Source organism: Corvus hawaiiensis, chromosome 5 (assembly GCF_020740725.1).
Source record: "Corvus hawaiiensis isolate bCorHaw1 chromosome 5, bCorHaw1.pri.cur, whole genome shotgun sequence".
In the NCBI taxonomy this organism is placed as follows: domain Eukaryota; kingdom Metazoa; phylum Chordata; class Aves; order Passeriformes; family Corvidae; genus Corvus; species Corvus hawaiiensis.
Window position 1 is genome coordinate 57,339,712 of NC_063217.1, and position 12,912 is coordinate 57,352,623.

Genomic DNA, 12,912 nt, shown 5'->3' on the forward strand with positions numbered 1-12,912 from the left:
GACTCGATAGTATCATCTAATATAGAGCAAAACATATGATGGCCAGCTATTAATGAAAGAGCATTAAATATTTAGACAGCTTTGCTGGCTTGCAAAATAAGCCAAATTAGTGTCTTACAGCATTGCACTCCACTAGGATATTATTTTAAAGGTGGCTATAAGCAGCAGGAAGCCCTACAGCTGGGACACAGGCAAGTCTTGTATTCTGTTTGGTGGAAGACCTAGGAGTGTTGGCCACTGACATATGAACTTACATTCCAGAATCTGACACCCTCTCTTGAATCATTCAACTGTTTACCCTCCTCTTTGTCATCTTCCCTAAATCCTGGCAGACACAAAGCATCTGCCAGGAGGTCATGCTGAAATCAGCAGGCAGGTTCCATGGAGGAGCTGCTCTGATCTATGATGGCTCCAACCCCACAATGCAGCTGGCACCTTCCTCGGCTTGCTTGGTGCTCGCCAGCCAAACGGGAAAATGCAGTCTGATTAGAGGCTGTTTTTTCAGCGAGTGCCAAAACAAAACTTTCGCCTTCCAGAGGGACACAGATTATTTATTAGCAATTATTTCTCTCAAAAACCCTCTTTTCCAGGAAATCGTCTTTTCTCTCTTCACTTCAGAAAGTTTACACACAGCCTTCCAGGATGTCACCAAAGTGCGAGCAAACTATTTACATTGCTGCCATATGTCTATTGATACCCTGCAGCTGTCTATCTAATTTACAATTAGATACCAAACTCCTGCTTGCGTAACCATTTGCATGCTTCCCTATTACATGTTTTTAACACAGTTAAGTAGATGTCAATTTTTTATTTTTTTAAATCCAGCTTATTTTTTCTTACCTTAAATTTGTTCATGTCTACATATTTTTCCCAGTAAAAGAAGAAAAGGATTAAAAAATAAGCATTCAGTGGTACTGACAGGTCATAAGAGACAGTGCTACCTCCAGCCTTGGAGGTTTTTAAGATAACAGCTGTACAAAGTCACCACCAAGCTGGTCTCATGCAGACAACTGTCCGGCCCTGAATGGGAGACTGGACCAGTAACTCCGCAGATCCCATCCCATCAACTCTCCTATAACTTCCAGATCCTACCATCCTGGCACAGGGAAGGAACCAGCATACCCTAATTCCTTTGGAACAAAGAGGTAAGACCCAAGCCACACACCAAGAAAGACAGCCCTTCTCCCTAGGAGACTACGTCTAGTTGTATTTTCAGAGGTCTACAGACACTATAGGCATTAAAACCCGACTTCTGTGTGCATCCATATGCCTCTTTTAAATTCAAGCATGTGCTGTGACTGACTTCATGAGCTGAGCAACCAAATGCAACAGCAACAGTCCTTACTTAGAGCCACTCAACGTTCAGTACCACGCGTGAAGTAACCCACCCCACAGGAACACGGCCTGCCCTTCCACTGCCTCCATGGTATTTCTTGAGTGTAGATGTAATATTTAACCTCCAAATTCCCCCCAAAAAACACCTTTTATAGCTCAAAGGTAAGAGTCAGCTGAGACAATACGAAAACTCCATGCATGCATCTGTGTGCAGGCTGAAAGCTTTTACATAGAAAAACCTCTTGGGAAACTGGATGAGCACTGGTCTTGTGTGTGTGTGTGTCTGTGTGTGTGCAAGGCTGCTATAAAGGATGTGCAAGTTCCTCACTCATTTGGTATCCCCCAGCATCCCCTCATAATTGTCATGCAAAGGAGGATGCAACCTCTGCAAGGCCTGGGGAAAACCTCAGGATATTTGTCTCTGCAGTGAAAGGCTGACAGGTATTTTTCCAGGGCTCCAAGGAGAAGCAGGGAGGAAAATTAATTTCCTAATCCAAATAAAAGACTTGGAGATTTTAATTCTTTGTTCCATACCTGAACTAGTATTAAAATTATATACACATATCAGAAAAAAGCTAATCAAGTTTTCCTTTCTGGTGAAACAGCATTCTAGAAAGAAAGTTATTTCAGGTTAATTAAAATAAGCTACATTTGATGAAAAGAAAAAGTCTCACTTTCCTCTTTTGCTATTAAAACAGAGTAAGAGTTACAACTCTCAATGCAAGACATTGAACACAAAAAATATTATCAATTCTGCAACTATCAAGAAGACATTCTGACATCTTCCAAATTATTTTTGTCTTACTTCCACTCAAAAGAAAACTCCATTAAAATTAATGAGCTTTAACAAGCAATTTTGTTTTGAAGAAACAGCTTTTTCTAAGAGAAAATTGTTACAATGGATTTTTTTTTTCTGTTTTGATCACTAACTAATTATTCGAAGACACTGGAGTTCTCTGATCCTGAACATATGACATGGATTATAGTGAAACCAGCTGGAGATTAAATTTCTAACTCACATATGGAGCTCATGACCCTCTTTATGAATCATCACACCGTTTGTTTAATATTTAATGCAACTCTTAGTTAGTCTGAAGAAAACGTTGAACAACAGGGGCCCATAAAATTAAAATCACACAGCAAAATCACAGCTACTTGCAAACCCTCTCTCTTGTTTGGGACTTCATCACAAATCTGTCTGATCTAGGTTCATTAAGTTTATTTTTTCACTCCCAAGATGGTAAGATATGATGGAACACTAAAATTTCATATAAACATCTTTGATTACAGCTTTCAAGCCTCAAGACATCCAGCCTTGCCTTTCATGCAAACCTAGGCATGGCAATATCTTGAGATTAAAGAGAAATATTTCTGAGCATGCTAATCTATTGAAATCTTAGGAAGAGCGGGAAATTAAAACTGTGCAGTTCTAGATATAATTTTACTATCTTAAATGCATAGACCATGCACACTGGAAAAGCAACTGTCTCAGCTGTGATCTCTCTTTCCTTGGCTCCTTAACTCACCAACTTGAACAATAAATTCAGAAAACTTTCAGTAGGATCTCAGTGAATGCAAACCTACCATCAGGAACATTTTATCGACCTATTTTGGCAAAGCTAAAAGAAATACACTTTTTCTAAATACATCTGCCCAGCTTCCAAAAATTGCCATGGAGATAATTGTTATTAAACGAGTTGTGCGAGAAGTTTAAAGCTTCCACCACCTGCTCATCTGAGCAAGCCAGCAAAGTCTAACCAAAACCCAGCCTCCCTCCCATCAACCTGAATCTGTCTTTTGCTGGAAGACCCATTTCCACTCAATATGAATACACCTGTTGCCTTCAGCTTTCAGACTAAAGCACAGATTCACATCCAATTCCCGAAAGACATCCAATGAGCAAAATCTCTTTCCAGCCATGTTATTTTCTAGCATCGAGCATCCCTCTGCCTTCCCTTTCTGTTTCATCAGTGCTCCCACTCTGACTTACCCCCATCATACCAAAAAATTGCACACCACCTTGCCCCTAGATGCCTGTTTCGACCTGGAATGGATTGATACATTAATCAAGTCATATAAGGCTCATGTGGTTCTCTGCTAATAATTTGGCATCAGTAGGCACGATTGTTTTAAAGCTCCTTTTAATATAATGACTGGTTGAGTGGATTCGGTGTCTGGAGCTGTGTTTTCACTCAAAAGCGGTGCTCCAGGCAAGTCTCAAAGCACAGGCAGTGTTGATTGCCTCGTGCCAGAGCGTGTTAGGTGTGCAGCTGGGAGATGCTGGTGATTGTGCCAGCTTTAGATGCTGCTGCTGCTGCTGCTGCCCTGCCTGCGCAGAGCCAGTAGCATGGGTGAGCACTCCTCATCCTCTCCAGGGCAGGTTACTGCAGCCCATGCCAAAGGCTGTTGATGCTGCCCTTAAGAGAAGATGGAAGGCTTTCCCACAGTCGTTTCTGCAGCTCTGCTGAGCTTTTTCACTCCTGCCCAAGCCAACATCCGCATGGGCAAAATGGTTTTTCACATGCAAAGAGCCACCAGTGCAGAGCAGAGCATTGTGCACCTCCAAATCTGCATGTGCTGCAAGTGGTTTATTCATTTTCCAAGTGAAAAGCATGCAACTGCAGCCCTGACTTCTGCACAGCCTCTCTACCTCAGCACTGAGCATCCACAGAGCACTTGCCTGGCTGCTTAATTACTGTCTCTGACAGCTTGAACCCATCTGCAGAGGGTAGATGTGGAAACCAGGTTGCCCCTCTACCCACACAGGGCAGCAGCAACATTCTTCCACTGAAAACACCAAGCACCCCCTCAGTGGAAAAAACAGGTACCTAAAAGCAATTTTTCTGCCATGAAAGCACCTGTTGTGCTGTGCTCTGCTGAATTATGTCTGTAAGCATAGACCTCCCAAGCCCAGCAACACTGTTCTTGCCATCTCTTGTGGCTCTGAAGTTTGCGTAACTATTCCAGCAGCACCTTCTTGTGCGCTCCCCAGCAGAATTAATTAATGTTTGCACAGTACTTTGAAGATGAAAGTACTAAGCAACTGCTAAATATCAGGCCAGATCCTCAGCTGGTTTAAAAAATAGCATTTGCAGTGCAGCATCTGGGCCAACCACCCTGGCTCGTTAGAGAGACTCTGTAGCAAATGTGGAGAAAAAAATAATTGAAAAAAAAAAAAAAAGAATGTAGAAAAGGAAGAATATATGCAGAAAAGCAGCACTGAAGTAATAACCTCCATGCCTTTAGCAGAGTCCCTCTTTCTGCAGGAGAAGAGTACAAATCTGCAGAGCCACGACACCGTTCTCCTTCAAACCTCCTTAAAACTCACTGCTGCTGAGATGCCTACAAATCATTCAGCACTGATTAGCCAGCTGATGTACTGTGACTTCTGCACATTACACTTACCATAACCATCCTGCTCTTAATGTTGGCCTACCCCATCTGTTTACTCAACCTGCTGCTTCTTTCCTATCCTCTGCCTCGAGCATTTGCAGGTTCTTTTATTTGGTGTCAGGCCTAGCCCAGGGATACACTGACACTGACAAAATGTCTTTTGCAGGCTCCATGTAATAAGGACATGCAAAAGTCAATCTCAAAGGGTTAGCCTCAATAAGTTTAGACCCACTTACTCAGCGTGTTCCTGTATAAAATGGTTGATCATGGAAAGAAACCCATGAGGTTTAAGTCACGCACATGTTATACATAAAGCAGCTGTGTGCTTTTACAAAAGGCACTGTGCTGATGCAGTTCAAAGGCTAAACTTACTGTTTATGCTATATTATTATTTTTTTTAATAGCAGAAAGTGCTCTTAAAATTGTAGATACATCGTCCAAGAAAAAAGAGAAGGAGAGGACAGGAGGCAGCTGCAGACTGCACTCATTTGCTGTCGGGACACCATGGTTGATGGGAGAAGCCCCTCCATCAGCTGGACAGGCACAGGATGAAGCACCAGCAATGAGTAATATCTGAGGATGAGGTATCAGAGTGAGTCATCTCACTGATCACAAAGGGACCGATACTGCGTGACTTGGATCTGGTCAAATCTCCTACCATAGCCACGTGGTCTAGGAGCCAAACTCAGGCTCAGTTCAAAAAACACAACTCCACTTATTTCAGTGGGAAGTCATGTATGCAAAGGGTGTAGATACTCCTTGTATTTTCAGCTCTTTCACTGAATCAGTCATGTGCACAATTCACAGAGATACAAGAGGAGAACCCACAAGCCTTTCCCCACATGCAACAGCAAGACTCTACTCACTCAAATGCCTAAAATAGCACTGGACTTCTAGGTATTTAAATTAAAATATTACACCAAAAATAAACTTCCATGCTGTGAGATTCCAGCAAGTGCTACAAATCCCAAGGTCACTACCTTTGTAAGAAAGACCAAAGAGAAAACTGGAGCCAGGAGCCTCAAGTTTTTCATCTGTACTCCCTTGGTGCAGCAGTACTGATCAAAACATGAGAGGAGAGGATGCCCCGACCCACCCCACAAGAGGGAGGCTGCCCATAAGCATACTTTGCCAGTAGCAGAGAGTCATAGATGCAACCAAGTGGGTTAACTTCCAAGCCTTGCGCCTTGGGCAAAGCTGAATATTATTCCATCTGGATGCAAATCTTTCTTACCCCAGTCTGCTTCGTGCTTCTGCTGTCCACATGAAGTCTCTCTCCACTGAGAAACATTCCTTCTGCCTCTTCAGCATGACTTAGGCTGAGGCTGTGCACTCACAGCCCTAATCTCCAGAGAGGTGGGATGAGATTTTCAAAAGCACTTAGTGTTGACCTACCTCTGCTCCAAATCAGTCTGATCATATTAGGTTAACTATATTTAAGTTTGGCCATGTATATTTTGTCATAATAAACTTACCCCAAAGAAATGCTGCTGCTTTAAAACAAGATTACGAGACCTGCAACAATATTTATGCATCTCAATAAGGAATCTGATTTTCCAGTTTCAGGTCTGAGGAATTATTTTGGAGCACACTGAATATTTAGTACTGGCAGAACAGAGGTCAATGCAATTATGTCCCCTCTAAATTGAGTGCTAAAGAAGCACTGCACCGGAGACCTGAAGGCTCAAAACTCCAAAACTAATGCTTAAAATTAATAAAGATCTCAACCCAGCCAGAATGCACCTTTTTTCAGCATACCTGAGTGGCTCTGCACAATGAAGACTTAAATACCAATATACTACTTTATCTTTTACCTCCTCCTTCTTTTTTTTCTCCCCCCCCGCAAAGAATTGCCAGGCAGTGAGTGTTTCAAAATGGTACAAGAAGTGACTGTCAGCTGTCACCAGCTTTTTCCCAACACACAAACATTGGAGAGCCACTTCTCAACTTAGTCCATATGGCACCTTCAGAAAGACCAGAGTAATAGTTGAGGAGTTTTGGCCATGAAGCTCATACAGTGTAGGAGTAAATGTACTCTTACAGATGAGTTGATTTTTTGGGTTTTTTTTTTAGTAATATGTTGAACCTTTTTCTGCTGCATTTTCTCTTATGATATATATACTTTTTAACCAAATCCATAATTGGTCTATCTAAATGATTGACAGCAAAGGTGAAGGAACAGTCTGTTAGTCTTGACTGCTGGAGTAATGAATAGAGAAGCTGACATGTTAAATTTCTTCATCTCCAACTGGAATTATAAATTATAGACTTCTTTTACATTATCATAATACCAAGTTCATCTTAAAAATAGAATGATTCCTTGGGGGTGTATTTATAGTGAAAAAATACATATCTAATGCTGTACTTAGCATATCTTCATATTTTAATAAAGTTCGATTGATTGTTCCAATTTTGTTCTTATTTTTGGAAATTAAAAAGCAGAATCAGATCATCTTGCGTTTTTTTACAAGGTCTATCATTTTGCTCCTGCAGGACATTCTAAAATTTTCAAAAGCTCTCTGTAATTTAACATATCCTCCTGCTCTCTCTACAGCTATTTGGCACATTGCATCTTCCCAGTTTGGCCAAGGGCCACTTTATCTGAGTCTGTACAAACTTTGCAGGGAGTGGAACTGAGATCTGAAGAAGTCTGTGGAAATAAAGTTTGTACCCCATAAAACCCCCTTAATTCAGCCTTCATCCCTAAGCAAACAACTTCTGCGAAACAAATCATTGTGTCCAAATGAATCAGTTTGTGTGAAAGCAAACACAGCCCATCAATAAAAGCAAAGCAATAAACCACAGGGAAATGTCTCCAAGCCAGATACAGTGCATTTAGACTCTCCAGTGTACTTTGCATGAGAGGGAGGGGAGAGAGCTCTTTAAACTTTTGTCTAAATTAGACTTAAGCTCAAATCATGCTGGTACAAAATCTCAGTGCCCAGCTCCTAATGCTTTAACTGTCTGTGGAATGCAGAGAAGATGAAGATGATCTGCATTGTGGGATGCCAAGAGGAGGGAGTTTCTGGGGACAGGATAGATGCAGTCACCCAGGCCCCAAGTCCTGTCCTCCACCCCAAGGCAGGCCCAGGCAATAAAACTCTCCATCTGCCCCAGGTTCTTGACAGCATCTGCAGTAGCATTTAAGTCACATCAGAGCAGGGGCAAAGGGAGACACCTTGGCCATGGTTCTTTCTGTTCACCTCAGTTTTCTATACCTTTAACGTGTACAGCCCTGTTGGCAATGCTGCTTCCTACCGATTATCCCACAGGAAAAAAAATCATCCTCAAGTCATCGGCATGAGGAATTCCCCTTCAGCTCTCTTAAGTGCTGCCTGCCTTCAATTACATTGGTGTGCACCTTGAACTTATAAAATATTTTCAATTTCCAGAACAGTTTTGACATGGGGAGAGAGGAAGGGATAGCAAAGAACAATACGCTTCAAATAAAATTTGGCACTGTTCAGGATTTCTTCCACCTCAGAAAAAAAGTCCTCTAAGACACAAATAAATGTATCTTATTAAGTTAGCAGGATATCTTCTCCTAATAGTGCAATTAGTTTTCATAGGAGATAGGCCCCTGTACTGTCTTGAGAATAGACTCTCAGGCACATATAAGCACGTAATATCAGGCACACTTCTCTCAAATGAAGGGAAGCATTTGTCATTTCCAGTGCTGACACTGAAAAAGCAGTGTTTTAAATGCTGTGTTAGCATAGGCTCCCAAGGGATCTCCTAAGCAGCGCCTCTCAAGGAGCAAGCCCCTACATCAATTCCTGCAATTCCCTTTTCGCTGCCTGAAGGAGAAGCGCAGCCAGGGAGCATCCTTTGCACGGGAGGAGGCAGCAAGACCAACAACACTCCAATGAGCTTGTTAACAAGTCAAGGCTAAGACATCTGAAAGACTTTGAGACTTTAACTCTTGCAGCCACGTAAGGAACCTCTGCAGCAGCCCCATCCCATCCCGAACTCCCACAGAGGTCCAGAGCTCACGCCCTCGCTCTGTTGCTGTACTCAGTACAACATACACAGACATACCTGTGCATCACCCACCACTCTGCACATTAGGCAAAAGCAACTTTGTTTTACTTCAGGTACTGCATGCTTGGTAAATTGTAGTCCTTATCCATCAGTAGGATGGACTTCATTAGTCTGTTCCCCATCATTTAACATGACTACAAGCCATCGCCAAACAGATTACACTGACTATTTTATTAATATCCTGTATTCAGCAAATGGAGAAGAAAATGTATTATTGTGGTAACTGTTTCATGCTTGCCACCAGATACATGGGGGAAATGTGTCCAGGAAACGCTCACTCGCCCAGTATCACCCATGGGTAAGTGCAGACACTATTCAGTTGCAGGGAAGACACAAGAAAAAACTGCAAGGAAAGCAAAGCCACCCCATGGACCAAAAAAAAAAAAAAAAAGAGCTAACAAATAGTGCCACACCATATCCAAGCATGCAGTGCAACGTTTTATTGCATGCTTACAATTAGTATGATGCTGTTTTGTTGGTATCAGCACAGGCTCAAAATACCTGATCCCTCCCACTTCACAAACCCTACACAGTGACAAAATCTGCTCTAATATCTGGATGGCAGCAGTTATGTTTCCCATCGGTCGTTTCTGTAACCCAAAGAGAAGCAGCATTTCTAGAGCACCATTTGCATTGTGGATGGGTGAAATCACCTTCTGAGGGTGCCCATGTTTGTCAGCCAACCAGGACAAGGCTCTTCCTGCAGTTATCCTGGCAGAGATGCATCCTCACCCAGATGGAACCCTTCGGTGATTCCCCTGGGCTAGGCTCCAGGTGGGAGGCAGGAGGACAGCAGTAATGGCACTCAGTGCTACACAATTTCCAGCTTCTCTTCAGCCTATGATGTTTAATATCTGGATCATCTAATAATTATTGTTAATTGCACTTAACTGCAAACTGTAAAATAAATGTGAGGAAGGCACAAATAAGCTCTGGCACACCTGCAGCTTCGCCCCTGCTCTTCACTTGGGTTCAGCTTTACTGTTCAAAGTTTGAAACATCTCTTATATACATACTACAACCAAGCTTTGTGAAATCCGTCAACCTGCAAGCCTTGGCAACAAAACCAGCCCAAGAGATGTAAGCGGCAATCTGAGAAGATACTCCCCAGGAATTAGATTTTGTAAACAAACATTTCAGATAATTGCATTCTTGTTCTCAGTGCAATGAAGGCCCCATTTAGCCAAAGCATTTGTCTACAGAGTTTAGTTTCTTCCGTTTAATGAACGTTGATCCTGTCTTAGCCTCGGCTGGTATATCATCAGGATCAACATGAAATGCTAATGGAGAAAGATGCTTCATATCATTTCAAGTGTTTAAGTTACAACTGCAGCTATTAAGGCAAATCCATTTTACCTGTTCCTCCTCAGGCTCCCCAGTGAGACAGATTTAAAAGTTTCCATGGGGAGAAGTGATTCATAATGGCTACACAGATGAGAGAAAAAGCCTTTCACCATTAATTACAGCCAGCATTTTCCAAACCCAAGCTGGTCATTTTGCCGGCACAACACATAATTAGTAAGGCTCATTTTATTTTGTTGCCTTCACAAATTAGTTCACTTTTTAAAATGCAAGGTGGCTGCCTCTAGCAGTAGGGATAACTATGCCGACCAGACAGAAAAGTAAGGCTTTGTCATCCGCTTGTAGTCCATGGCAGAAAAATCCAACAGGTCTCCCAGTTTTCACTCCCCTTGCTGGTTCGATGTAGGAATCAGTGTTGCTCCCTGTGGCATCCCAAACATGAGACTTTGAGGTGTACCCGTGTAAGACAACCACCGCCAGTCCTGTGAATGCAGTTCTCGGCAGTGAGAAAAGTTTCCTCTGTTTCAAACTTTCCAACTGCTCTAAGTGCAGAACCTGCAATAGCCAGAGCAGTGAGGAGGAGAAGGATGCTTCCCACTCCTCAACCCTGTAGAGCAACTGCACTGGCATCCAAGGCATCTTCACAGCATGTGCTTTGGAGAGATAACAGAAAGAGAAGGAGGGAATGATGCATTGTAAGGGATGCTGGACTTCACTCACCCAGAGAGAACACTCTCAGACACCACCTGCATTTTAAAGCAGGACTGTTTCTTTCTTTGCATGGCTTGGGGTGCCCATCAACCTCTTTGAGGAGCCCCTCAACCTCTTTGAGGAGCAACTTCTCCACAGCAGAGGCTTCTGGGGGATGCACCTGTCAAGATCCCAGTTTTGAACAAGACACCCAAAACAGCGGTTGGAGCCCCCGGCACGTACTAGACAGAGCATGCTGCTGGAAGCTATTGCTGGAAATACTAAAGTTATCCTCATGCAGATTTTAAAAGGCCACTATTTATGCATGTAAATTCTGAAGGGCATTAGCAGCATCACTGACACACGCTGACAGCCAGCCCAGCTTCGGGAAGGGAATAAAGCAGCAGCGACTGCCTGAATAATTGATGTGCTTTTACTCTGCCCCATGGCCCAGTTATTACATTGCTCACTCTCTTCAACTGCCTGTGGTTTCTAAATTAATTAGAAATCTTAATGTCATGGCCAGCCAGTAAAAAAAAAAAAAAAAAGAGACCTAGAACAAAAGAAGAGAGCACTTCTCATGCCCTTGAGCCGTGGGATTTCTTCCTTCGGTCTGGCCATGCAGGAAATAAAAGCAGTGTCTCAATTTCTGCAGCTTTGGACCCAGCAGCACAGCATGAAATCCACTCCACCTGCAAAAAGCTCCCATTGCACGGGGGTGAACATCCCCATCAAGGCCACTACCTCCATAAGATGGGGCAAAGCCTCTCCTAGGGGCTGGCTCATGTGCAGAGCAGCTACTGTGTCTTCACTGCCATGAAATACATCTGATACATCCCTAGCCCAGCCATTGCAACCCAGTGCCACACAGCACCAAATAAAAGGACATGGCAGCAGTCTGGAGGAATAAAAGAGCTCATGGTTGCTCTGCTCACACAGCTCACAGAGCTAAATGACTCTGTGGGATCCTGTTCACGGGATGAAAAAAAACTGTGTGTAACTACATGACCTCACAGAGCAGGAGAACAAATATAACAACATGAGTGGCCATTTTTTTGCTGCATATATACCCTTACCTACTTACAATATTGCTTATGTGAAACTTTAAAACAACACTTACAGCTTTTAAGAAACCCAGTGGGAGTAATTCCCATGTTTGAGCCACATTGCAGAAGTGTGGGCAGTTGTGTTTCAAGGCCTCAGAAAGCACGTAGCCATGATGAATGCAAGCATGTTTTTAATCTCTTACTTGCAAAAAGAAACACTGCTTTTTTTAAAAATCTCTTTACAGCTGTACCAAAAGCATAAATAAACATAAGTGACTGAACTTGTAGAGATAATTTTAAATTGCACAGATAACTTAAACCAATATTTCACCTGCTTATAAAACAGAAGTGAAATACCAGTGAAACTCAACAGCATGGCACAGTCTTCCTCTTTGCCAACATATCGTGTCATACTGTAATCTGCACCACCTTTCCATTATTCCCCCTGGAAAACTCATTATTTTAAAGAAATCCGATTTTTCAACCTTTCTTTTTGACAAAAATAAGCAGACTTATACTCAGAGCACTGAATTTTCTGACTCCCAGTAAATTTATCCTACATCTCCCATACATGTCAAGTGCCCAAACATGACAGTCCCGCAGCAGAGAAATGAGCCAGTGATGGTGACAGAAAGCATTAAAGAGTTTTAAATGACACCATAAATCCAAATGGAAATATCTAAGAAAATGAATCCCATTTGTTAGGACATGGAAGATAGTTCAAAACACTGTGACCCCAAATACAGGAGAATGTGGTTCTCCAAAAGTTTAATGCACTTTGACCAAGAATTTATTTGCTCCAAGAGCTGCTTTTTCTGTCTGCTCTTTTTCCTCTCCTGTCATGATTTTGCACTAACTTGATGCATGCAGAGACCACCACAAGAAAAATATACAAGGTTCCACACAAGTTGCAAATTTAGGCCCTTTAAGTGTTTTTCAACATGCTTCTTGAGATGACACTGCCATTTTTAGGGTGGAAAGATGGACTTTCAGAAAATGATAATGCTGATACACAGAGAAAGCAGAATTGTGCCACCCTATGATTTGTCTGTGTTTGTCATCTTGCATCTAAAATGCACGTGCTAATTATCAGCAGTATGGCATT

The 12,912-nt window shown here is 42.4% G+C and overlaps 1 protein-coding gene across 26 annotated transcripts in view; it reads right to left on the reverse strand.

The window, feature by feature from the left end:
- The window catches only part of ADGRL3 (adhesion G protein-coupled receptor L3), a 489,712-nt gene that overhangs the window by 385,990 nt on the left and 90,810 nt on the right, over positions 1-12,912 (reverse strand). The window lies entirely within an intron of this gene.